The following is a 25,771-nucleotide window of genomic DNA, read 5'->3' as shown; positions in this document are numbered from 1 at the left end:
AGAGGTCTTATAGATTAATGAATCCAAATTTGAAACTGTTGGTACGAACTGTTGTCGATATGTGTGGGACGTCAGGAGAGAGGTAAAAGAGTGAGCATCTACAGACATCTGTAAAACACGGTGGATGTTCTGTCATGGTTTGGGGTTCCTAGCAAAATATTAAGAAATGAGTAGGGACTCAAGACTTTTGCGCAGTATTACACAAAGGATCTTCACTTTTGTCTGTCTTTTTTGATGGTGTTGTAGCTTTAGAGGACACCATGCTGTGTTTTTAGGTCAGCCTTTGTCGTGTTTCTCTCTGGTGTTGAATGTAGAGATGCCTTGTGATGGAGTTATTCTCACTTCTGATGACATGGCCTAGCCAACACCATCATCTCCACATCAGAATGGTGTTTATGCTCTATTTTTCTGCAGTGGGTTACCAGGTCTCTGCAAGAGAAATGGTTTACTAGAAAACGCCTAGAATCTCCTGAGGCTTTCGCTGGGAGATGTTGACAGTTGGTTGAGGAAGCTGTCTGTCATCCTCAAGCAGTCTGGACCACACGGCAGCTCGAATATGGTAGGTTTAGATTTGTGGGTGCCCGTTCTTGTGTGTTTATGTACGTTTTGATGAAAAGGGAAAAGCAGCTTAGCAATTTAATTCATCTCCGTGTTGGTAAGTTAAAAGCATTTCTTGTCTTCAAATGTAGGCATTTTGAATCAGCACTGACAAACACACACAGACACCCACTTAAATAAAAATCAAATGTGCTGAACCTCACTCAATAATTGCCTTTTTACAGACAAGTCTGCATCAACAGATGCAGTCTAAGCATTTTTGAGGCACATCTCTGGTAAATCAAAGGCTCACAAAGACGAAGTGGACCCGACTATGTAGTATTTTTCCATAGCTGATGAAATGAAATCGGGATGCGGCAAGCGAGCATAACCCATATGGCAGTATACTTGGGTGTATAACTAAAAGTTGAGAGTTATTTAGTAATTTGTTTCATGAAACCATGTTCTTGATGCATTTCCCCTGCACAGCTGCCTCTCTAAAATACAAGTATATCCATTTAAAGCCTCCTCTCAGTCTAAAACAAGCTATTTACCAACAAAAGTCACAACTCTCCACCCACCCCACCTTTCATTTGTCATTTCTATGCTAATCAAGTTTTATTCTCTCTCTCCCACATTGTAGCACATTTTCAACAATAGGTCATAAATTTCATCCAAAGGCAAACATGGCTGTAATTAATTTTTGCATTAGCATTAGAATTTCCCATATAAGAAACAGCGTGCACCCACACAGACAAAGACCTGTCATTTTATCATTTAATTTAGCCTTTCACATTTCGTTTGAATGTATAGTACTACCGTACAGGAAGCATTATATCATTATATTCCGAAAATTGTGACACCATCGCCACCGTGGCTTTTAAATGATGGACACAGGCATGTCTTTGATATTGTGCATACGTCTTTAAAAGCCATGAATAACTGTCAGAGCAGAGATTTGAGAGGTACTTTAACATTTAGGCACCAGCAGCTGAGCTGAGATAATAAGACAGCGTGCTCTATTTTCAATGTCCTATTTGTGTTAATTTAATGAGCGATATGAATCAGTGCAGGGTTAATTACATACTTTGTAGAGATTAAGCAGAACTTGTGATTCATGATAGTGATCAACCCAAGGATATTATTCTGACTGAGACCAAAAGGTGCATCAGTAGATTTCCGAAAAGTGTACTAAAGCGTTGAGGAGTTCAAGCACCTCCTAACTTTGGTGATGAATGTGATCTTCTCATTAAGCCTCCATCCACTTCTAGACATCTTCACTCTTCATTAGTTGCTGTGCTGCAGTTATAATAGTACACTTGCTGATGACTTGTTATTACTGGAAATGTACTTTAGCATTGTTTAAAGGTAACTGACTGAGAATATGAGAGCGTAACTAAAAGATCAAGTCAAATATAATTCAAAAGTAAAGCAATTTTAAAAGAGGACTGGGTATCCTAATATTGTGGTTAAACAGTAATATGATGAAAAGGGTTTGTGCTTCTTAAAAGCAAATAAAAAACAAAAACAACATCTGACCCATTTACAGTACCCAAATTGCAGGGTTTCCATTACAGCAGATCCCCAAATATAAAAGTCTTCCTCCAACCAGTAGGAGACCCTCAGTTTGGCCCACTAAATCACCACTTTCTGCACAGAGCCACAGGGGTTTGTGTTCACACATCAGTGAGACAGGTTTTTAAAACAACACATGGATTACAGCCATCAATTAGGCAGAAAGAAAGGCCTTTATCTCGCAACCACTGCTAAATCCAAAATTACACACCAGTCTTAAAGGGCTTCAAGGGGTCTTTCCAGCATTGCCTTAATCTCCATTTAGCTAAGGCTATTTGGTACACCCACACTGGGAGATACGTCCACGGATCTACAATAAGAGCTAATGGAATTTTTAAACCAGTCCTCTTATGATTGCTTCTCTGCAACATTTTTCGCCATCCCCAAGGTGTTTTAGGTTCACAGGGGTTATTCTCTTTTGCAGGAGTTGTTTGTGCTCTTTGTACAATTTTATTTTTGTTTCATCTGTTATAACACTTAACAGAAAGTCTCAGGAGACTGACAGAAAGACCAGCAAACCCATGTTTTTGTTGCTGGTCAACCAATAGATTTTTGTTTGGAGAGAAAATAACATAAGTGGTAGATTTCATCGAGTCATGAGCAATTGTAACCGTTGACCCCTCTGGTATTATCAGTTTATGAGGTCAGTTAAGGGCTGAGAAAAGGCTTTACAAAACATGAAATCAATCATAAAAAAAAAAAAAAATCAGCAATGCAGCATCATTCTGTCAGCATGTTTCGGTGTCACAAAAATATCGGACAAACACATTTGGGATAAAATATTCTTTTTTTTCACTTTTCACAAGGAAAGCATGCTTTTCGGTTCATGTTAACGCACAGAAAAATGCAATTAAAACATAGCATTGACAAGTAATCAATTTGTCATTCTTGTGTTCTTAGAGGTAAAACTTGATCTTTTAGAGTTCATAAATACGTGGCCATAGATGTGTTTGAGTAATAAAGGTGTAATATCATTTTTATTAAATAAACTCAGTGCTGGCACAGAATCATTTGGTCCTCTCAGTGTAAATAAAAACTGGCCATGAAAAGCAAACAGTAATATCAAGGTCTAACCATGTCATCAGGCATATTAACACTCTCTTAGAAACAATTCTTTTTGCACACTGAATCCAGGTCAGAGGGTTCAAAGGACGCAAGTGGCTTAAGTCCACATGCAAGCAGGAGCAGGGCTTGATTTTACTTATTTTTAGCATTTATTCAGTTGCATTTTTTGTTTGGTTGGAAGACTATTTTTTAAATTATAGACCTTTTTCTTCTCTAGTTTTCAGTTCATTAGCTTTTCCTGACATTTCAAAGAACCACAGCATTATTTAAGGACAGCGCTGCAGCTAACTGGAGCTTGGGCAATTCAGGACAGTGTATTAAAAGTGTAAAGATGAGAGGGATATCCAGCGTATTATTTAAAGGATAGACAAGTCTTTGTCTAACTCTGACTAGCCTTTTTCAGAGGAAAAACCAAAAATAGTTCTATGATATCACACATCTGAGAGTAGTGGGTTATGTAAGAGGTTTAAAAGAGGACCGTCACAAATAGAAGGGTTTTTGGTGGAGAGCACTGATGTCAGATTTACACTACAGTGTGCATGTACACTCAGATCATGGACAGGTTAAGGCATATGCATTCACATACTGACACAAACTATCACACTAAGGCCATCTTTCTTTCAGATCTCACCAAACTACAAAATAATTAAAACTGTGGCAACGGGCTCCCAGCAGGTTCTTCCTCTCATCACCCTACAAGGTCACATGCTCTCAGTAACACGACTGGGGATCCGTCTGGCCCTACTGAGAAATAATGTTAGTCTGAAGACGAGGTGAATCACGGATACCATCACAGTGGTGATCTATTTAGACTTTCTGAACACACAGCTGCTTATCACAGTCTATTTAAAGTGAATACAAAAGCTTGGCTGCTTCTCAGTTTGAACTTATTCAAGGCACAATCAAGCTAGTTTTATGTTCATGTTTGAATGAAAAAATGACAGGAGGGCCCAGAATAGAAAATAAAAGGTAGCAAGATAGGAATTTTGCTGCTTATTCATTATAGTTCAGTGAATATGTGTTTCTGCATCTAATTGCCTGGCACTTAACTTCTCAGCCTGTCACTTGTTGTTTCTCTGTTGCCTGATACCAGACCGAAGTGTCAACACGTTTCACTCTGTTTCCATCTTCATTCATACATTGCCTTCATGTTAACTGATTTCCACGGTGGAGGGGGCTTAATTTTCCCTAACCAATCACCAGAAACCACAGCTCACTGCTTAACAACAGTGACAGCGATGATAGTCCGACTTCTGTTGCTCACAGTCTAATCATTGCTTCTCCTCTGATTTTCTGGAGCCAATCAGCTCAGCTCAGTGAGTGGAGTCAAATATTTTAGGCTTAGGTAGGTGCTTATATTATGTCTATAACCATGTAATAACACAGCCACTGAATATTACAGCTAACGGGCACATAGTAATAGAGCCAGGCTGATATATCTGTCATGCAATATTACTAGGCCATGCTGGCCTATCAAAGATAGATAGCAGCATCAGTCTATATGTTACAATATGAAAACTGAAAGGTAAGTTGATAGCCTGTGAATGTGGTGCTGGAAACTTAATAAATTGTAACACATTGTGTGTCTGCAGCAACATAAAAATGCAGACTAAAGGGCAGATCATCTTGGTTAGTTCTTAAACTGTCTCTTTGCATCATCTGCAATGCATTTTCCTGATTTGGCATGGGATTGGTTATCAATGATGTACAAATTAAAGTGCAATTATAGCCGTACCACCATAAGAAATAAGGAAAATGCATGAGTGTAACTGTTCATATTGGCAGGCCTAATAGGATTGATTGTCCCTAGTGGGACTGTTTTGCAAAAGGATCTGCTGGTGCTAATTGTGAGGTTGGCCTTTGGCTTTCACAGAGAAGATGATAGCTAAACAACACCAATGATACCTCGCATGTTTTTGTACCAACAGTGGATTTGGACAACAGACAGAATGCACCAATGAGTATTACACAGAAAAAGACATATAGTTGCACAAAAACTGGGTATATGGCTCACACTTAGAGGAAATGTATGTTATCTGATTAATGTTTAACTCTGATCCAGTAGCTGTTAAGCTAAGTGAAGATATCAATAAGTCCAAGCGTTGGGGAAAAGCAGTGCTCAATATTTCAACACAGAGCATGTGCACAACTAAAACACATGTTTTAAAAATCCCACTGCTCTCAACGTAAAAATGTTTAACTATATAATTTTTCCCTTACAAGTCAGTATATCAGTGAGATATAATTAGAAGCAAAAGTCATTCACAAGGCAATGAATGATCTCTACTAACATTCAGTCATTCAGTCATATTCAGTCGATCAATTGGCTTAAAGTCAATTCAACATGGTGCTAAAGGAAGCACTCCTGGACAAAATATTCAATGATGAATTCTGAAGGATGTTTTGCAATATTAGCGATCTTGCAAAAAGAAGTACTTTATGAATTTCCTGCATAATATAGCTTCTATTTCTGCGGGCAGTCTGGGGCCACAGTGAATGTTATATACAAGCAATCAAGTACATGCATGCAATCGAGTATGAGACATTGATCAAGTACTTTCTAAAGGTACTTTCTATAGCTGAGAGGGAAGGCTTTGTAATCAAAATGGAATTGCATAAAACAACCTCAAATGCTCAACCTGCCTGTGCTTATTATCTCTACCTTCACTCATAACACAACAGATTCAAAGCCCATTCATCCTCCAGAGCACCAGGCCCCCGTGCAGAGTAATAGTTAGAAAATAGTGGCGATGTTGATTAGAAAGCACGGAGGTGGTCGTGGGGTTTATTCAATATTCAAGAGAGGCATTTGGTGCACCATGGGAGCACCCAGTTGGGGAGGCAACAGTAAGGAGAAGCTTTGAACCCCACACAGACCACAGACCCAAATTCATTATGGATGTGATGGAGGAGGGAGAAAAAGAAGAATACTGCAGGTAGATAGTGGAGAAATTTAGCGAGAAGCCCGGAGGTGATAAAAGAATCATGTATGAAAGTGGAGAGAAAGCAAAAGGACTGAAAGATGCGAACAAGGGGAAAAGAAAAGATATACTGCCAAATGCCAAGCTCTTCGTGTTCACACTGCTCTACACGCACACAAGCATATGATCACATCATACCAGATCATCATATAGCTCAGTCAAGCGTGTGCTAGAGAAAAACAGCAACCCATTTCCTCCAGTTATAGAAACGGGCAGTAGGCAGCTCAGCAAAGTCATCTCATTTTAGTCGGGTAAGTTAGATGTTTAATGGAGAGGAGTCAGTCGGCTCAACTTCACTGCAAATTAGCTCTGCAACATGAGCACGATGGAAAACATACTACTGCTTGGATACCAGGAAAGATCTGATGTGCTTGTAGCACACACAATAAGGAAAGCGAAAGTTCACGCAAGCGTTACAGCTCCCTACACAAGTTTGAAAAAGTTTGTGTCAGTACATAGTGAGGTACACAGCACATACAAACAGTCTATCATTAAGCCTTTTACAGTTTACACCATCTGGCTTTTGACTTACTTATACAGCTGTGTAGCATGGGCCACATCACCTTCATCATATTAATAATAGAATGTTTTATCAATGTCAATAGCACTACTACTTAATCACCTTAAAACTAATTTTACTACCACCACTAATAATAATAATAATCATAAACTGGACCTTAACGTATTTCAATTCCAAGGGCATTCCAAGGAAATTCGGTCAATATGAGGTCACCCATGTTCAAACCTCGAGCTGAGTATTTGGCTGAGAGGTTGATCTGACTGAGAAAGTGTGGGATACTGCACGCTTGCATTGCAATGACTTGTCAGCCACAAGACTGGCCCAGGCTAAGGCTTACTTCACTTTATTCTCCTTGTAAGGATCTACAAAATAAACTACATTGAGCATAAACTAATTGGAAACTTGGTTACTGAGATGATTGATGAAAGGAACAATCACACTTTTCTTTTTTTGCAGCTAGAGGAGTCGACCTATACTGGCCATAAGAAAGAAGCCAATTTAAAGCACTTCTGCACACTTATCAAAGCTGTCATACAGAGGAATAAAAATGTAACACATCAACTGGAATGACTAATTACAAAATGAGATGTGTTTGCCTGATATTCCTATAAGTAATCTGTACACCATTTCACTGAAAAGTTCACAGAATCCAAAAAATATTTCATCCACCCTTCTTAGAGTCTCAAAAGATCTCAACCTTTTCCGTATAGTTTGACAGACACGCCTGATAACAACGTATTCCGGTACTGACACTATAGGTCGACATGTCCTCAAAAATAAATGTTGCAAGACCTGTTTTTTAAAACGCAGACCCTGTTTCAAAAAACTGTGCAGAATGTCTGTGTCATTTGTGGAGGACTCCTTATATTCCTGAAAAAATAAATTCACGCTGTCAGCCCAGACGAGACTGTGACATGGACCCTGCCATAACGTGTAGCAGGATACTGTACATCACATACTTTACCCAATAACTAGCCTCTTGACAGCTGAGTGATGTGGTGGTCGTCTCTTTTCTCACAGCTTATGGCCTGCTGCATCCCCTGCTCTAACATGTCAATCATGTTGTAGCTAATGTTGGAGCCAACATGTACATCCACCCACACACACTGATTGACTGATGTCCTGCTTATGCTTGCTGGCCCTGCACAACACCCAACCACATTACTCTTTCATTCTTTGCTTGTCTTATCTCTGACTGTCATTTACAGCATTTATGCTTTCCCTTACACAATTTCCTCTGGGATTAATAAATTATTTCTGATTCTGATTTTCATATCTGTATCTGGCTCAGAGTCACAAAGACATTGGACTGCCAGATGCAAAGCACCTTTGTGAACAAAAGAGAGTCTAAGGATGACAACAGGAGCTGTGGTGTGGTTAAAAATATTTCTTCCTCTGAAGTTTAAGAGTAGGATTGATCTTGCGCACATGTGCATTGGCATTAAACCAGTCTTGTGAAAGAATTCAACCTTCTGTTTGAATTGCCCCGTGCATGCATTCAGTCACACATGCGCTGGCAATGAAATGCAGTCAAGAGAAGCATTCATTTACGTGTTGCAGGTACTCCAGACCTCCATGTACAGACATCTCACCTTTGTATGAAATACCTCTTTTTCTAAGCCCTCCATCCCCCGTTACCAAACCCAGACATCAAAGACATGTGCTAAAGTTTGAAGAACAACATGTTCAAAGAGAAACTGAAAAGGCTGAGAACAGAAGAAGGAAAATAGCAGGAGGACCAAATTCGGTGTTCTACCAAAGTCAATTTACAGCAGAATAATTGAAATTCCAAGGATCAAACATCTGGGTTAATGCCTCAGTTAGTCATCAATAGGCTGATAGCTGCTCATCGCACTTACTGGTGAGTTGTAAAGGTGTTTGAGTTCAGGTTAAAATGTTACCAGTCATCCCTAAAGCTGCCCACTTAAAGCTACATCACTGGCACGGATTGAATAGTGGAGTAAACCTGGTGACTTAATTCTAACCTCAGTGCTTGGCTTTCTGAAAATGATCACATTTGCCAAGTAGAAATACTGAGTCATTAAGTCAAGCGGCAAGTGAAATGAGACAGACGAGCAAGAAGCAGTCCCGTGTCAATTCAACAAATAATTCATAAGAGCCTTTTTGTTGTACAGTGTAGTATCTGCGTCGCATATTAGATATGGCATTTCCATGGAGCATTAATCAATAGAAGGTGTCACTTGTCACCAGCGTGTCTCTGGGAGTGCGAGGCAGGAAAGATCGAACATCCCCCTCTCATCACCTCTGCCACGAGATGAGCTTATACTCTAGGACTCTGCCATTCTTCATCAGCCGACAGGCTGTCCTTGAACGACGGAGATGAGTGGCAGTGAAGCATCGCTATCACAAACAAGACTGGGGAAAGCATTTTCTTATCAATCGCGGTGCCGTGTACACAGCAGACGTTGACAGGACTCGGTGCGAAATGAAGGGAGAGAACGCTCGTTTAAGCTACAGCTGGAAAAGTTAGCTAACAGCACAGGTTTATACGTAAAACGGCTATGTGACATTTCATAAATGTCTAAGAGAGGGAGACAAATGTTCTTCATCCATATTTCATACAAAATTTTCTTTTAAGTAAAAGTCTGGTTACATACTAGCCAAAGCCTAGACAGAAAATTCTGTGAATACTCAGGAACCTGTGGGAGGAGGGGGGCTTTGAGTGATGGTATTCTGCCAACTTGCTCCATAACTATTCTATTTATAAACCGAGATTTGATACCGTAACCTGAAATCTCACAGTGTTCCCTGCTGCTGCCACTTGGCTGCCAATGAATGATTAATGAGCAGATGCTGAACTGCAGAGACCATTATTGTTTCTTTCTGTCCTGCCTCCTCCTCCTGTCCATTGCTCTATACAGCAATTCCTTTGGCGAGGCAGGGGATTACATTGCACAAGCCTGCCCAAGTTGTACTGAACACACTGTAAAAAAAACAATGACATTATCATTTTTAAAATAAAATAAACTGATATTCCTGCCAAAGAGTATCAATCTGAAACTTGAACGGGGGGGTTTAAATTTGTAGTTTCTTCCACATACAGAATTTCATCTGCGACCAGGTTGAAAATCACTATAACCTGTCTAAATATTTAACTAGGTACTTAATTAGGAATGATGGGATTGTAAAGAAGAGACTAGTTTCTGCCAGAGTTTAAACACTTCTCGATGTTTTAGGTTGTGGTGATTCCCACCACACCCCTCCTGCTTTATTGCTTTGAAGCTGATAGGTCTCCATTTAGGTCCACCAATCAGGATTCAGCCACATCAGAATCCCAATCTGAAACCGATCAAACCACATTCATATAGACCTGATAAAACAGATTATTATCCCTCTCATATCTGCAACGAGAAATATAAAGTCAGCATTAAGTCCTCTATTAACCTGACTGTTGAAAGGGAAACGGTGGGCCTGGAGCCGCTTGTTAGTTTTACCTTCACTCACTCTTCACTTTTGTAATAAAAAAAAAAGACAGATAATTGTGAATGTTAATAATTGATTGTAGAAAAAAAGCAACACATAGTATAAAGATGATTTTCTACCAGGAAAGTTGGTGCCATTGGGATCTAACAGAGCACTGTCACCACAAAATATTGAACACTGTGTTTGTCAAAGTAAGAACAGCTGTAGCCGTTAGCTTTTTTGACAGGACGGTAGGGTTAGACAGGAAAGTAGGGTGAGAAATTGAGGGGGAATGAAACACAGGAAATGATCTAAGGCAGCGGTCCCCTACCTTTATTGCGCCACAGACCGGTTTATGTCTGACAATATTTTCACGGACCAGCCTTTTAGGTGTCGCAGATAAATACAACAAAATTTGTTTGTTTGTTTTTATATATGTATAAATATTGGTTCATGCTAAGAGTAAGCAAACTGTTTTCACGTGATAAATTAATGACTGTAATTATGTTGGGGAAAAATGCCTTAAAAATGTGTTTTTAGTTTGTTTCTTTTTTTAACAAAAAAAATAGATTTTTTAATTTTTTGTTTTATTTGGTTTCTTGGGAGTTATTCATATGTTTTTGTCAAGTTTTCCCCTTTAGTAAGGCAAAGAGCCATGTTGTTGGGAGGCTCGCACCTTTGGTGAGGTCCTCTCCACACACACTCTGGGACAGACACAGATATAACATTTTGGTTTGCAGTAAGACATATTTGGTGAGTTGTAGCGCTGCCCAAGTGGCTCCCAGCATGTCTTAATTTATTTGTTTTGGGTCGTGAAACTCTTCTTGTAGAAAAACTATAATAAATATTTTAAGTAATTCTAAGGGTTTGGTAGATTTTTAATTTTTCTTTAATTTTTCTTGACCAAGTATATACTGTATTTGTGTACTTTTAGATGATTTATTTTCCTGTATAAGGAAATTCTTCACAGGGAAAAAAAACCCTTTGCCCTGACAGGAAATGCACACCTATACTGATGCTCAGTGAACTATTAAAATATTTGCTAGAAGAGCCAATAAACTGCACCATGTAATTTTCACTCTATAGCAGGTTATGTATGGCCAGTGCATGGGAAGCCCACACACAGGCAATTTATGCTGTGAGTGGGCAAACATTTCACTGAAGACAGCCAGCATTCGCAAATTACTATATTTTAAGTTGCCAGACACGGAGACTCTCTCTCTCCCGCTCCCTCTAAAGAAAGCTTTTACAGCCCATACTTACAGGAATCTATCAGGCCTATTTAGCTGAATAATATTCAGATGTGACTCTTACCCTTGCTTTTTGGTTCGGTTGCTGTTGATGGCCACAAATAAATGAAACACACAATAGACAAAACACGTAGGAGAGAATAGAAAAGAAAACACAGCTAAAGACAGAGGATGATGCTGGAAATAATAAGATAGTTTCGACTGCATTTTTTCACCCACTCTTCAAGGACACAAGATGTTTTCATGCAAAGCAGGATAAGAAAATGAGATGGCACTGATTTCTCAAACACTTAAAGCTCCGCAAAATTGATCCAAATCCTTTGAACAAGAGAAACAGGTGCTTTCTGTTCCATTAAACAATGAGATGCTTTATATCACTTGTAACTTTGTTTTCTTCCTCTATTTTTCATAAAGATTATTGGTATTATAAGTCTTGACTCTGTATTTCCGCATATCCGTTAAAGCCTTACTGATTCTTATCTGGAAAAGGCCTCACACCAAATATGTCTCAGTTATAATTCCTCAATCAATGATTTTGCAGCCAACAAGATGACAAAGGTTGGGTTGGTTTAAGGAATTCATAAAGCAAATGAGTTTTTGCTGTGGTGCCAGGCCAGGATCAGTTTTAACTTGGCAGATGGCATTGAGGTTTCAAACATGTTTTGAATTTAACTTTCAGATATCAAGACTGAATCAGTCTGATAAGTCCATTACTGTTCTGCCTTCACTATGTGTGTGTGTGTGTGCGCGTTCATTTGCCTGTACTGTATTTCTGGGTATGTGTGGATGTCGGTACCAGACTTCAGACGTGGTTGCTCATGCAAAGGATTCCATTAGAGAGGTAAGGCAATATGAAGTCTATTACAGTGCCGCCGCTCTGCTGGAGTTCCATTGATTGTCCCGAGCCTTGTGCTGAGAGGATCGGTGTAATTTGTTTATATATCCATGAAAAAAAAAAATCATCCAGAAGTTAAAAGTACTCAGACCACCGAGCCTTTTTTCGTTCCTTTTCACTCTCTCTCTACTTCCATTCACAAAAAAGGTAAAACAGTGTAATCCTACAGATGTATCACAACTCTTCCTCCCCTCCTGCTCCTTCTCTTCATCTCTGTCCATTAGACAGCTAATTTGATTTACAGGGCTAGTCTTTCTCTGCTTACAGCTGGGGAAGAGATAAAAAAAAAAAAAGCATAGCATGCCTTTAGATATCAGTATATCCAAGTGGCAAGGACCTCAATAACTCTAGAAAATCTCTGTGCAGGTCAGGGCTCATGGTAGTTTGCTCTTATTAAAGTGACTGCTATGTATATGAACAGGGAAAAATGTGGGAAACACTTTTCAAAGAAGTGTTTCAAGCTGTACAGGAGGTAAAGTCTTGTGTTGCTAAAGGTGCTTGAATTTCTCAGGATGGAAATTTAACTCTTCGACTTCAGCTTTCTACTGGGATAAACATTCTTCCAGCAGCTGGTAGGCTTCATGTGATTATCCTGCTGAAAGACCCACTTCTCTTCATCTTTTGACTGGTAATTGACTGTTAATTACTGTTGCTGTTTCATGTTTGTTTAACTTGAGTTTATTCAGAGTGTTCGCTTCACTCCAATCTGTTTACCTGTGCACCTCCTACTATCACTCACAAGTCTATACCTACGGTGTAGCATTTATAGCACAGATTTCCACCTAAGTGACTTCACTCTTTCCTCTAACAAGTTCTTATTAATAGTGAATGCATAACATCAGTTACATTACATGTAATATTACACGAATGTTCATGCAATTGCAACAGTTATTTTGCAATTTTTAGGGACATGTTTGTGCTCTCTTAAATGCCATGCCATAATTAGGTGTTAGAAAACAGCCCTATGAATGTTATGAGGGTTAACATAATGCCAGTAATCAGTAATTTGATTTCTGCAACTTTTTTGCCTTCACTGGATGGTGGTGATCTGCTCTTTATGAACGCACCTGGCCAGTATCTAAAGAGGTAAGACACTGTTTGTAATTTCTGTTGCCCTCTTGACCAGGTCTCTCTAGAAAAAGATCTTTTTTCTTGGCTAAATAAAGGATATAACAATAATAAATATTAATTTTCAAAGTTTATGAAACAGACGTGACGGATTTTTCCCATTGACGTGTGTAAAAATGTGTGAAAATGTTAAATGCAGTACGTGGGAGTTGATTCTCAACAGTATGACTATCTCGAGTGAGGCATGGAGTTTTACCACATACTGACTCCATCATATCACATTTATCACAATATGAGGAAAGAGGAAGGCTGAAGATTTGCTGTGTGGGGGTTAGTTTAGCACAGAAACACTGGGTACAGTATTTTACCTGAGCTAACCCTAATGCATCTCCACTAGCTCTGCGATAAACACATCACATGGTATTTCCTCACAACACGTGAGCAATAAAAAACAGCAACAACACTAGGAAAAGTTGAGTTTTCACCAGCAGCATGTATCAAATGATAAATGGTTTTTAAAAAGTTTTTAAAAAAAAATAGACACAAACAGCTGTGGATAGCGTGCAGAGATTTACATTACATTCAATAATAGGGTCCCTTTAACAGCACCCTATCCATTCTAAAGACCTGAAAGCTATTCTTGTGAGCACGGATTCTGCAGTGAGTCAGTAAAAAGTATTCATCCACAAAGCATTATTCACACGCAAAAAAAGCCTAGACAAAAACACACATCTTTGAAAAAATAAGCCTCGACAAAAATGAAACTGCTAACAGAGTCGATATCTCTGATCCACTTACATCCCTGCCTGACTGCACCACAGGGGTGTGAGTGTGGTCGCAGTGGCCCAGAAAAACACTCGAGCTGAATAAGGTTGGGGAACAGGTGTGTATAATAAAATGTGGTCCAACATGGGTACGCTGTGCAATTGTTAACAGATTATTCCTCTAGAACCCGAGGGGATCTGTGCCCTGCAGCTTTGCTCAGTCAGGGACAACACTCTCCTGAGGCTGGGTAGTGTCCTGGTTTTCAGGGTTTCTGTGTAACAAGTCCAAGCAGGCAACTAGAAAAGGAACTATTAAAATCATTAGGTAAAGTGGTTATCTCATTACAGTGCTAGGAATGCTTATGGATGCTGCTGACCAAGTGTGTACCAACATAGTGCCCTCTCCCAACAAGACAAAGAGCTCAAGGTGTAGATCCATGGTCCAATCTCCCCAGACCCCCAAACAGGTAAGCATGCCCCGGTCCTACCAGTGCTCTTTGCCAGACAATACAGGTCAAGAAGGTCCTGGCTCCTAATCTGCAAGGATTGTTCCGAAAACCTTCCTTTCACAGCCCCAAAATATCCACGTTAGGTTAATCATTGCTTCTAAATTGGCTTTAGGTGTGAATGTTTATCTGTCTCTCTGAGTTTGCACTGTGATGGTTGGGCGACCTGTCAGGGTCTCTTGCCCAGTAACAGTAAGAGGGATATTTCCTTCTAAGTCCTTCCCCTTTGACTGTGACTATCATCACTGAAACGATTCATTCATATCTTCTTTTACAAAACAAACTGATGCACCATTTATAGTAAAGTATCTAAGCTGACCTCACCTAAACTGGCATACAATATTTCATCCTTGATTCGTAGCCGTCTGCACTCTTATTCACAGCACATTTTCTCCTTATTCTATAGTTATAGTATAAATCTTATGACACACTGAACAACTGCCTCATAATCAGGACTTATTACTTGTAGTATATATGTATCATAAAGGAACATAAAACATATATGCCTGTGATTTACAGAAAAAGAAAAAAGAAAAGGTGCGTCTAACACAATTAAGATGCAGTGAGAGAATAAAGACCTTAACAAATCCTGTCCACAATTAGCCACTGAGACTGAGCCTGATGTGTCATTAAACGCAGCTATCTGCGTTAGCTGATTTATTGGGATTTCACTTTGCTGTAGTATTTGCTTTGTTTCCAATCTTGGCCTATCAAGAAACTCACAGAAAGTATCTTCTGAATTCCTCTCCACCTCCTCTGCTTTGCTTTTTCCATCTCGTCCTCCACATCGCCCTCAGCCCATGTCCAATGCACACTGCAGCTCTCAAAAGCCTTTTTGTTTTTTTGTTTATTTGTTTGTTTTCTGTAGTCAAAAACATCTTAGACCCATGGTGAATGAACCCCTCTCAAGCACCAATGAGACAGTTGGACCGCTGATCATCAGCAGATTGCCCAGTTTGTACAATTACTTTTAGCTTATAGAATTAAGCTAAATTTCATTTAAATCACATAATGTCTCCTCTTCATGTTTAGTACATTCCTACACTGCCTCTGTTTTTAATCGCCAGGGATGGCCCTCTAGAGAGCACAAGAAAGAACCTGCGTTGGTTTGCAAACTGAAGAGCATCCGCCTCCTGCTCTTCCATTGGTTACATCTGCACTATCCTGGATCACTCATTGGCATCCGATAATCGTCTGATGAGTGCCACCTACACGCTTCACATAACATAGTCCTGTAAAAAAAAAAAAAAAGATGAAGACCACGTTTAGGGCTCTATCTTCGTTACTTGGAGTATTTTTTTTTCTACAACAGCAGCTTCACAAAGGAACGGGATAATAAAAGTGACTTCCAGTGTTGTTCTCACTGTTGTAGCTATACTGAAAACACCTCTCTGACACATGAAACTACCATTTAACACAGGCAACATGCATGCATTTAAATGATATTCCAGAGTAGCACCTCCTTTCTCCTTTTCTCATTTCTCTCTGCTGTCTGACTATATTAGTACCTTTATTTGATATTCACAAAAAGCATTACTCTGCTGTGAAACCTAATTCACCCTCAGGGGAAGCTACACTTGCTGGTTTCACCAGAGAGAAGAAGGAATTTCAGATTATCTCTTCAGCTCCAAAGCTGTTCGTTCCTTTGGGCAACGACTCTGCTTATCAGAACACGTGTTTCCATAAAAACTGCTATTTTTTTTCCATTTTTATTTTTTCATTTGTTTTCTCCCCAAGCATTCTCTTTGAGAAAACAAAGGTACTACACATTTTTAAATTTACCCTTTGGAACTATTTGAACCCATGCTGGGAAAGGTTGTTTACTGGTGGAATTATGATTACAGGTCAAAAGGTTATGTTTTCCATTTGGGGGCTTTTTGTTGTGGATGTGGGTCAGGCTCTGTGTAGCTGAAAGGAGTCAATGAATGGATGTAGCTTGGGAGCAAAACTAGCAGCAGTAGTGGGTATCAACCATGCTGTTTTATCATGTTTCTTGGGGTTATTGATTTCCATACATGCATTTAATATTGGGTAGAATATCTGAAAGTTTGGCTTTTCATTGTTTTAAGTGATAGAGTTATTAGAGTGAACCTTTACAGTCCTACAGTCCACTAAGGTACTCGTTTTTTTATCGTGTCATCGAACACACACATATATTTACAAAGACATGGACCTGGTTTAGATTTGAGAAGTATTTGCAGATAAATTTGTTTTCCCAGCTTGCATTTCAAATCCAGTCAAATGCACTGCAATTAAAAAAACACCAGAAAGTAGAAAAACAGCACCAGACGTTGAATAAAACATAAAGGAAGTAGAAAAAAATAGACAATAACGCGATGTAACAGCTGGAGAAGTGACAGGAACCAAAATATGTGAAGGATTGCACTGAGGCATGTTTTGAAGAAGCAGAGGATTTTATAGGTTTGACGATAAAAAGATGCTGGTAATGTGTGTTTTTCACATTTTTCTGGTTTTAGGAGCTTTTGTGGAATTCATTTCAATTTCTTCTGTTTTAATTGACTTCTATTTGTTTTGTCCTTTTTCAGCATTTTTCCATTTGTTGGTGTTTTTCAGGGCCACCACACATTTCTCTGTGAGAGCTGCACAATGAGCTTAAGCTCATCACTGCATCTTACTTCTACTCAGTTTGACTGAGCTTTGAAGGAGTGGAAGAACCATCCACCTCCCTGGAGCATGTCTGGGGGCTGGTGAGCCCTTTCCCTTTGCAACACATGGATACATCTAAGAGAAGCAAATGGCCAAGTTTTCTCCTCACCTCCGTGGATCCGCAGTTCTTTGAGGTTTGACAGAGGTGAGTCTGAACTCAATAAGACCATGCAACACCAGGGCCACTTGAGCCACAAAGATGCATTATCCAAATCTTACTGTCACCCGTAAAAGGTCTTTCTGAGTCTACAGACAATGGAACAGCAGGTAATACAAATTCCTCAGGTAGCATTAAACGAATAGATTTCAAACATTGACCCTTATTTTGGGCATTTTGCTTTTTAGCCCTCAAGATATAGTTAAAGAAAATCTGGCTTGACAGAGAAGAAACATTTACTACAAAAGAGAGAAGAGCACTTAATTAGCAGACATGTTCCTGAGCCACTCGCAAAAACTTTGTTCCTCTATTTTGGAGGAAAGTCTTGCTCTATGTGCACAACGACATAACCCTGACACAGGTTTGATGCTGTATATTATACTAAGGAAAGAAAAAAGAGCTTAAATACCTCAGAAAGAAGTTAAAGATGCAAATTACCATCACAGTCAAAAGGCAGGTCACACTAGGTTTATTTTTCAATTAGCCATTTGTATCAGTCATAATAAAGTTCTCATCTCTTTGATAATTGGCTTTTCTAACCTAAGCCTCAATAGCCTGACCTAGTCTTGATACCCTGACAACATTTACCCAAATCAACCCCAAAGAAACTGCCTTTAAAAAACAAAAGGACGCATAGAAGTTCAAACTCACATGAGGATGCCAGAAATAGTTCGCATACAGAATGGCATGAAACTACTTCCCAAAAGCTGTGCAACGTATGCACCAGATGTAATACAAACATGATTTAGTCAGTCTTATTATAATCTCAGAAGTCTCTACTCAAGGTGGACTGCATCATTTCTGTACCCAGAGCCGTGAATATAAAATATTACTGGCAAGGACAAAAAACTGAAATCTGCAAAACATTTACAGGAAAATGTGCAGTGCTTTTAAATTCCCCGTGTACAAGTACTGTATCAAGTGTGGCGGATAAGTGCTGGTGAGATATTTAAAGCTGTGTCTACAGAGAAAACACAAAACAGCATGTATATTATGTGCGATATGCCCCTTAATGCACCTCTAGTCATATTTTAATTGAATTTCCTGTGTACCAGTCCTGGCCTGAGTCTGTGAACAGCTAAGTTCAACACTGTGCCTGATGTCTTCTGTGTAAACATATTCAATAGGAGCTGCTAAGCTGTTAATGTTACGCCTCCTATGCAGACCTGTTGTAAAGTAGCAAATAATGAGTGAAAATACGCCCACACCCTTACATGATAGTTATAACTACATGTTGTCTTTATCGACAAAATCAAATGTCAGCCACTGCGTGGAGCAAGTCCGAAGAATTTCTTTTTTTATTCTAGCACAATTGTTTTGAAGAAGACCTTCAGCTGAGCTGCCTGCCGCGCACCTCTTCTCTCTCCTCCTTTGTCTCTTTCTTCTATAGGCTGACCGTGATTATAGCGCCATACAACACTCCATTGCAAACGTGACTTGGATGTCAATGCTGACCATTCCCATACTCAGCATGCTGCGTATATCAGCGACTCATCTCCAAGACACAGGCTCCAAGGTCGATCAATGTGAGACATGCCATTAGGTTTCTCCCTCTCCTCCTTTTGCTGAACTCTCAGATATCATTGCTGTAACTCCTTCTTCGGTTTTTTGCGTAGATGTCATTTCCTTTGATCTTGTTTTTGTGGAGAACATAAAGGTGGATTTTGGTGGCCTTCATGATGCCTGTATCAAAGTGACATTACCCCAAAAACGTCTGGGTGCAATTTCCCATTTAAAAGCAACAATATTCTTCTACCCTGTGGTATCTCATCTTGTACCTAAAGTGCAATTTCTTTCTCTCTAGTAATCACCAGAGCAGCTAAGCTATGGCTCTCACATTTAAATACTCCAATGATGTCTTCACCTAAATGTCCTTCAGTTATGCTTGTTGCTTTGCCTCTAAACAGGTGGATGTTTGCCAACCCTTTGAAACATTTGAAGAACAGTTCAGTTGCCCTAAGGAGGGGCAGTAGAGCAGCAGGAACCTTGAGCACCAAGCTATAAGTCACTGAGGTATTAGGTACTTGAAAAGAGTCAAGTTAAGAGGACTAAACAAAAGGACTGGAAATGAGCCAGGGTTAAGACCTTTACATTGTGAGTTTCTGCCTACAGAATTTCAAATTAGGCATTCTCACACATCGAGCAGAGGAGGAAAGGACAGAGGGAAAGAAGGAAAACTTCACCATGTAAAATAGGTTCTTGCCTAAAACAAGTCCCTGTGAAGCTTGGTATGATTTGTAGATAATAGCGATGATAGGGATGATGTCCCTAAGAAATGCAACTATTATACTACTATTATATTTGCAAGAATAACTTGTTGCACTTGTGTTTATATGCACTTATGGGAGACAGTCAACTTAGAATCACCAGTTAGCCTAACCCCACTAACTGCAGGTCTTTGGACTGTGGGAGGAAGCTGGGAGAACAAGGGTGATATAGAAACCCCCTACAAAAATGACTTACCTGAGAGTTGATTGGAACCCAGGGACTTCTTGTGTGAGGCAACAGTGTGCTGCCGCTCAAATTTCTGGTGACCACAGATATGTGTCTGGACCAATAAACCACTTGGTATACACAGCCAAAAGGCAATTCCTCGAGACAGTCTACTGGTCTGCTCTTCAGTATGTTAAATCTGTAATATTTGGAACAGTTAATTGGTAGATATCAGCCATCCATTTATCAAAGCAGACCTAAACCGCTGTATGTTAATAGTACCAGTGCGGTAAAAGAACCATTACATAGAACAGATGTGAGAGCTGGTCTTGGAGCCCTGCAACTAAAGGAAAATTAATTACCAAGGGTCTGAGTCAATCAGCCATGGATTTTCAATTACTCTTCAAATGGTGGCCATGAAGCAGCTTTAACTGTGAAATATGCTTTTGAGAGGTCTGAAAAAACAGGAACCGGTCCGGGGATTCATTTCATTTTCAAAGACCTGCCTCCAACACAGGTAGAATTCTTCATTGAGGGCATCTGATAGCATCTGGCTTCTGCAGCAGAGGGTCAGTTCATTGAGCAGCGAGCGAGAGCGAGAGAGAGAGAAGAGAAAAAGAAGTGGCCAAGATCTTGGTATAGGGGAATACAAAGGCCGTCCTGCTATATAGAAAACTCTCTCCCTCTCTTTCATGGCCTTCCTCTCTCTATCTTACCTTTGCCTGCTTCTTTACTCTCTCTGACTTTTCAATTTACAGAGACCTGCAGGGGCCAAAAGGCTGGCTCAAAGAGGACTGTCAAGTTTTAAAATTCCATCTCCTGGGTTGCAAAAAAGAGCGAGAGAGAGACACAGACAAAGCGTGAGGTGGGCTTGCAGTCCAACATTCAGTAACGTGAAATACCCTTGAATATGATGCACCAAAGACAGAATAGGGTAGCATTACAAATGTGTTCTAATGAGATAGCATTAAATGAGTGGTGCACCATTGGAATGGTTCAGGTGAGTTGTAAATGTTGTGCATTTTATACCTGCTCTTTTACAGACTGGTTCGTCTGTCTTTAGAAAGATTGCTGTTTACACATGGCAACACGGTAAAACAGTATTTATGCAAACTACGCTCTAATACGAGTCAACACAAGGCTTTTTATTTGGGAATAAACTGTATTTATTTAATGGCATTGTGACAGTGGAAAAATGTGCCTTAGTAATTTTCACAAAAAATACTGGTCACTGTATTGGATCATCTGTTTTCTCTATTATAAATGTGTTCCACATAATCCCCATTCATAGACAAAGGAGACCCAGCTAAATGCTGATGAAGAGAACTTTACCCCCATAATCTGCAATATCCGTCTCGGAAAGCAGAGGCGTGTGTTCAAGGGTTCACTGCTTACCCCATAATTACACCAATTAAGCTGATTACTCTCTCTGTTTTCTGCCAGTGGGGGAAAAGGAAGTAATGCCACAACAGAGCCTGAAATCAAAGTTTACCTCTGCAGGATAAACACCCAGCCCAAATGAAATTTCTATTCCAACCCCATGCAAGCTCACTCTGTCACACTCACTTCCTGTCAGATCAATGAAAACAAGTTGGAGAGTTTAGGGAGGAGTCAGTACATGTGGATGATCGGTGAAAGAGGGAATTGTTCAGAAAACAAATCAATGGACAAAATAAATATTTCACCCTCACCAGTGAGCCAGTGTTTCTTTTGATTGCCTCTATGAATCCTCTCGCTGTGATTGTTTGTGATTAGTCTCACACACACTTCTTCATCCTGTAAAACTCCCTCTGGACTGAACGTGAGGTGAGGAGGCAAGACGGGTGATGGAAAGCAGCTTGGTCTGGGTGGTCAGTTTACCATGTAAAGTTAGGTATTCTCGTGTTTTTAGGTACCACCAAAGGCTCGTCTCTGTGTGTGATGTTTGCAGTGTTCCCTAATGAGATGACAGAAAATGTCAAGACTATTAATACTGTTATTATTATTATCAGCCAAGTAGCAAGCCAGGTAATGTGTGCAAGGCTCTGGCTTTCTTAAGTGTGTAAATATGTGTGTGTGCATGCGGAAAAAGAAGAAAGCGACAGTGTGGTTACTTTCAATTATGTCCTTTTTCATATTTAATGGTGTTTATTGGAGGTAAAGGTCAGCGATGGTGTGTTTATGAGCGCTTCCGAACGCTGAGAGAGGAAGCTGGCATCCTGCTGGTTAGTGTGTGCTTTCTCTTTAAAAATGCACGACGCCACTCCACAGGGAGCGGTGACCCCCCTTGGCGTTAACCTATTGAGTGGTAAATATCAGGTAACACGGCCAATGAAATTCCACGTCTCACATCTTCCTTCGCAACCTTTTACAGTGTTTCTTGGGGATAAGTACCAGAGTGTGTTATTTAATGAAAGAAATCCATTCTGTATTATTGAAAACTGGAAAACTGGTGCATTGTATCGATTTCTTTCCATATGTACACAAGATCTGACCCTCGGCATGCTATATATATATATATATATATATATATATATATATATATATATATATATGATACACTAATCCAAAAGTGTTTGCTGTAGTGGATCTTGTTTCAGCAGTGAAATACCTTAACCATGACAGGAAGCAGTTTAACAGTCCAAGTGCTGAGGGTACTTTGACACTAATCATCATTTAGGACGATGAATAATTACTCCAGTTTTACTGCAGTCACATTCTAGCTACATTTCATGCTTGATTCCATAAAACTAAAGACTGAAAGTTCTATCATCAGTGCAAAAGTCTTCGCACAGATGTTCTGTGAAGTACCACAGGACACCTTTGAACTAAAAATGAAGTATGACCTCTTCAGCTGCAGGAGACAACATTTAATGTTGGACCACTTGCTGAATACGAAGCTTCCTGTAGGCAATAACAAAAAAAAACCCCAGACAAACAAAAAAAAAAAACTAAATGGGGGCATAATATTAAACAAACTAATCATATTAAAAACTTACAGTTGTTTGTGAGTCTTATATTGTACCCAGAACCAAGATCCATTTATATTTTTTTTTTGCTAAATCTTAAAAATAAATAAACAGACGCAGATAATTATTCGTGCATGAATAAAATAATGACGTTCAGCTTAACAGAACCAAAAAAAAAAAAATCTATCTCCATGTTTAATGCATGAAATGTATCTAAAAAAAAAAAAAAAGACAAAGCAACAGATGTGACAAAACCTGCTGAAACCCAATATGTAGCATGGTTAACATTACAAAACACTAAATAACACTGAAACAAGTTCTACCAAGTAAAATCTATTGTTGTATGATGGAAGTTAGTTCTAAGTCAAGTCATTTTTTGTTTTTAAAAGATAGCAGTAGCTAAAAAGCAGCAGCCAACAGAAGACAGCATGACAGGAAACAGTTCTGATGCATTAGGATGTAAAAAAGCTCAGAGCTCCACATCAAACACAAACTCGCTTTTAATACCACAGGGGTATTTATAAATTTAAAGGTTGGTACAAGCTGAGAATGCATCTACCTAGACAGTGAGTCTGTGAGTGTGTGTATATGCGTTGTTGTTCAAGGAGATCCAACCATATGCACATTTTGAGCTCAGTGTTTAAGAACATTCTGCCCCACTTTCCCTTTTTTCTTCTGCCAACCTGTGGAGTTCAGCAGTCATCAGATATGCAAATATATAACAAGGCAGCTTGCGTTATAATGTGGAGGTATATGTATGAGAAAAGCCACATACATACACAGTACATGTGTTTTTGTTTGGGCACGGAATCATCTGTGCACCTGTGTGATGCTTTTTTGTGCACATAGCCATACGTAAGTTTATTGTAGGCACACCGATGAGTGTGAGAGAGACATGTTCAAAGACAGACAAACTCCACTCTGCACTAATGAGCTGGCTGTGCTGCTCTCCCTGCTTTGTCTCCCAGGCCCTCCTGCTTGCAAACCACTAAAAGGTTTGAATTAAAATTTTAAACAGTGCACTGTGCAGTGCTGCCAGCATCTCAGGATATTTATATATAAAACACACTTCACATACCCCAAAGCAATGGCAGTTATATAGTGTGTAGAAGACCCTTCCAGTATTCTTGCAGCTGTTTAGACAGCTCGTCTTCTTAACAAATTCCAGACTAAGATGTCCAATGTGGATAGAAATCAACTTGCTAAACAGAAAATCTGTTATGCTGAGTTTTGTTATTTATTAATGATTTTGTTGACAGGAAATTAGGTCTGCGGCACTTAAACCAAGTGTATTTCCATGAATTCATTATTAATTCAGTTCAATTCACTGTTATTTATATAGCACCAAATCACAACAGGAGTTGCCTCAAAGCACTTTATATTGTAAGGTAAAGATTCTACAATAGAGAAAACCCAAACAATCAAACAACCCCCTGTGAACAAGTAATTGGCAACAGTGGGAAGAAGAAACTCCCTTTTAACGAGAAGAAAACTCGAGCAGAACCGGTTGGGGCTGATGGGAAGAAGGCAGAACAAAAGATAGATTTTAAAAAATCCCATGGAATAGATTTATATCTGAATTTAGAAAGATGAAATTGGAGGTCATCCAGGTCTTTATTGTGTTAAGACATTCTTGCATTCTTAAGACATTCTTATATCATCTGCATAGCAATAAAAATGTACAGTGGCTTTCAAAAGTATTCGCCCCCCCTTGAACTTTCCCACATTTTGTCACATTACAGCCACAAACATGAATCAATTGTATTGGATTTCCACGTGAAAGACCAATACAAAGTGGTGTACACGTGAGAAGTGGAACGAAAATCATACATGCTTCCACACATTTTTTACAAATAAATAACTGCAAAGTGGGGTGTGTGTAATTATTCAGAGTGCTGTCAGTTGCCCATAGACATTGCCTGATGAGTGCTAATAGAGTGCACCTGTGTGTAATCTAATGTCAGTACAAATACAACTGCTCTGTGACGGCCTCAGAGGTTGCCTAAGAGAATATTGGGAGCAACAACACCATGAAGTCCAAAGAACACACCAGACAGGTCAGGGATGAAGATATTGAGAAATTTAAAGCAGGCTTAGGCTACAAAAAGATTTCCCAAGCCTTGAACATCCCACGGAGCACTGTTCAAGCCATCATTCAGAAATAGAAGGAGTATGGCACAACATGGCACAACTGTATACCTACCAAGACAAGGCCGTCCACCTAAACTCACAGGCCGAACAAGGAGAGCGCTGATCAGAAATGCAGCCAAGAGGCCCATGGTGACTCTGGACGAGCTGCAGAGATCTACAGCTCAGGTGGGGGAATCTGTCCATAGGACAAGTGTTAGTCGTGCACTGCACAAAGTTGGTTTTTATGGAAGAGTGGCAAGAAGAAAGTCATTGTTAACAGAAAACCATAAGAAGTCCCGTTTGCAGTTTGCCACAAGCCATGTGGGGGACACAGCAAACATGTGGAAGAAGGTGCTCTGGTCAGATGAGACCAAAATGGAACTTTTTGGCCAAAATGCAAAACGCTATGTGTGGGTTCACCTTCCAGCAGGACATCAGATGATATGAGAGTGTATTTTGAGTAGCTACTGTGCTTCAAATAAACCAAAACATTCTGTTGGGCGCGGGGAAATATACTGGTAGATGTGTTACATTTGCAATCTCGTATGCATGCTGTGAAGGACAGAATCATAAAGAAATGCCTGCCGTAAAGCAACATAACGGTATCAGGTAGAAACCATAAAGCAAACTTTAAAGGGTTCAGTTTGAAATTGTCTACCTTCGTGCTACACAAAGAAACTGCCCTGTCATTTTCAGCATGCACATCATGCTACCGATTTGCATGTGAATGTGATGCTGCGGCTACAAAACAAAGCAAAATCTTTTGACAAATGTGACACTTAAACTCACCGTAATGCAGCAGAGAGCATGTTATGACTATTCATGAGTAGTGAGTAGTTTCCTTGCCATGTT

General features: G+C 39.6%; 1 protein-coding gene across 1 annotated transcript in view; it reads right to left on the bottom strand.

Annotated features, from left to right (window-relative positions):
- gabbr2 (gamma-aminobutyric acid (GABA) B receptor, 2) overlaps positions 1-25,771 on the bottom strand; it is a 183,723-nt gene that overhangs the window by 97,663 nt on the left and 60,289 nt on the right. The gene's annotated exons all lie outside the window — the stretch shown is intronic.

This window comes from Simochromis diagramma, unplaced genomic scaffold (assembly GCF_900408965.1).
Source record: "Simochromis diagramma unplaced genomic scaffold, fSimDia1.1 OVJJ01000753.1, whole genome shotgun sequence".
In the NCBI taxonomy this organism is placed as follows: Eukaryota; Metazoa; Chordata; class Actinopteri; order Cichliformes; family Cichlidae; genus Simochromis; species Simochromis diagramma.
Note: the sequence above shows the minus strand (reverse complement) of the source record. Positions and strands in the feature narration are given on the sequence as shown.